The sequence below is a fragment of the Pristiophorus japonicus genome, chromosome 8, assembly GCF_044704955.1.
Source record: "Pristiophorus japonicus isolate sPriJap1 chromosome 8, sPriJap1.hap1, whole genome shotgun sequence".
In the NCBI taxonomy this organism is placed as follows: domain Eukaryota; kingdom Metazoa; phylum Chordata; class Chondrichthyes; family Pristiophoridae; genus Pristiophorus; species Pristiophorus japonicus.
In genome coordinates, this window is record NC_091984.1 from 157,802,970 (window position 1) to 157,805,469 (window position 2,500).

Here is a 2,500-nt window from a genome sequence, read left to right on the forward strand (position 1 = left end):
GTGTGTGTGAGTGTGCGTGTGAGTGAGTGTATGTGTGTGAGTGTGGGTGTGTGTGTGCGAATGTGTGTGTTTGAGAGTGAGTGTGCGAATGTGTGTGTGTGAGTGTGTGTGTGTGTGAGAGTGTGTGTGTGTGAGAGAATTTGAGAGTGTGTGAGAGTGTGAGAATATGCGCGTCTGTGTGTGTGTGAGTGTGAGAGTGTGTGTGTGAGTGTGAGAGTGTTTGTGTGTGTGAGTATGAGAGTGTGTTTGTGTGTGTATCTGAGTGTGTGTGTGCATGTGTGAATGTGAGAGTGTGTGTGTGCGTGTGAGAGTATGTGTGTGAGTGTGTGAGTGTGTCTGTGTGTGTGTGTGTGAGTGTGTGTGAGTGTGTGTGTGAGTTTGTGTGCCCGTGAGTGTGAGAGTATGTGTGTGTGTGAGTGTGTGTGTGTGAGAGAGCATGTTTGAGTCTCTATGTGAATGTGTGTGTGTGAGTGAGTGTATATGTGTGTGTGAGTTTGTGTGTGAGTGTGTGTGAGTGTGTGTGTGTGCGTTTGTGTGTGAGTGTGTTTGTGAGTGAGTGTGTGAGTGAGTGAGTGTGAGAGTGTGTGTGTGAGCGTGAGAGTGTGAGAGTGTGAGTGAGTGTGTGTGAGAGTGTGGGTGTGAGTGCGCGAATGTGTGTGTTTGAGTGTGAGTGTGTGAATGTGTGTGTGTGCGTGTGTGTATGTGTGAGAGTATTGTGTGTGTGTGAGTGTGAGAGTGTGTCTGTGTGAGTGTGTGTGACAGAGGGTGAGTGTCATTGTATGTGTGAGTGTGTGTGTGAGTGTATGTGTGTGTGTGTGTGAGTGTGATAGTATGTATGTGTGTGTGTGAGTGTGAGAGTGTGTGTGAGTGTGAGAGTGTGCGCGTTTGTGTGTGTTTGTGTGTGAGAGTGTGTGTGTGAGTGTGTATGTGAGTTTGAGTGTGTGAGTGTGTGTGTGAGTGTGAGAGTGTGTGTGTGTGTGTGAGAGAGTGTGTGTGTGAGTGTAAGAGATAGTGTGTGTGTGTGTATGTGTGTGTGAGTGTGTGTGAGAGTGTGTGTGAGAGTGTGGGTGTTAGTGCGCAAATGTGTGTTTTTGAGTGTGAGTGTGTGTGTAGAGAGTTTGTGTGAGTCTGTGTGTGAATGTGTGTGTGTGAGTGTGTGTATGAGTGAGTGTGTGTGTGTGAGTGTGAGAGTGTGTGTGTGTGTGAGTGTGTGTGAGAGAGAGTGTGAGTGTGACTGTATGTGTGAGTGTGTGTGTGTATGTGTGTGTGAGTGTGTGTGTCTGTGTGAGTGTGTGTGTGTGTATGTGAGTGTGAGAGTATGTGTGTGTGTGTGAGTGTGAGAGTATGTGGGTGTGTGAGAGAGTTTGAGAGTGTGTGTGAGTGTGAGAATATGCGCGTCTGTGTGTGTGTGAGTGTGAGAGTGTGTGTTTATGTGTGAGTGTGAGAGTGTGTGTGAGTGTGTGTGTGAGTGTGAGTGTGTGAGTGTATGTGTGAGTGTGAGAGTGTGTGTGTGTGTGAGAGAGTGTTTGTGTGTGTGAGTGTAAGAGAGTGTGTGTGTGTGTGAGTGTGAGATTGTGTGTGTGTGAGCGTGAGTGTGTGTGTGTGAGTGTGAGAGTGTGTGTGCACGTGATTGTCAGAGTGGGTGTGGTGTGTGTGTGAGTGTGATAGTGTGTGTGTGTGTGTGAGAGAGTGTGTGTGTGTGTGAGTGTGAGAGAGTGTGTGTGTGTGTGTGAATGAGAGTGTGTGTGTGAGTGTGAGAGTGTTTGTGTGTGTGAGTATGAGAGTGTGTGTGTGTGTATCTGAGTGTGTGTGTGTATATGTGAATGTGAGAGTGTGTGTGTGAGTGTGAGAGTATGTGTATGAGTGTGTGAGTGTGTCTGTGTGTGTGTGTGTGTGAGTGTGTGTGCCCGTGAGTGTGAGAGTGTGTGTGAATGTGAGAGTGTGTGTGTGAGTGTGAGAGTGTGTGAGTGTGTGTGAGTGTGTGTGTGTGTGTGTGAGTGTGAGAGTGTGTGTGTGTGTGAGAGTGTGTGTGTGAGTGTGAGAGTGTGTGAGTGTGTGTGTGAGTGTGAGAGTGTGTGTGTGTGTGAGTGTGTGTGAGTGTGTGTGAGTGTGTGTGTGTGTGTGAGTGTGAGAGTGTGTGAGTATGTGTGTGTGAGAGAGCATGTATGAGTCTCTATGTGAATGTGTGTGTGTGAGTGAGTGTATGTGTGTGAGAGAGTGTGTGTGTGAGTGTGAGAGATAGTGTGTGTGTGCATGCAAGTGAGTGTGTGTGTAGAGAGTTTGTGTGAGTCTGTGTGTGAGTGTGAGAGTGTGTGTGTGTGTGTGTGAGTATGTGTGTGTGAGAGAGCATGTATGAGTCTCTATGTGAATGTGTGTGAGTGTGTGTATGAGTGAGTGTATGTGTGTGTGAGAGTGTGGGTGTGAGTGTGCGAATGTGTGTGTTTGAGTGTGTGTATGTTTGTGAGTGTGTGAGTGTGAGAGTATTTGTGTGTGTGAGTAT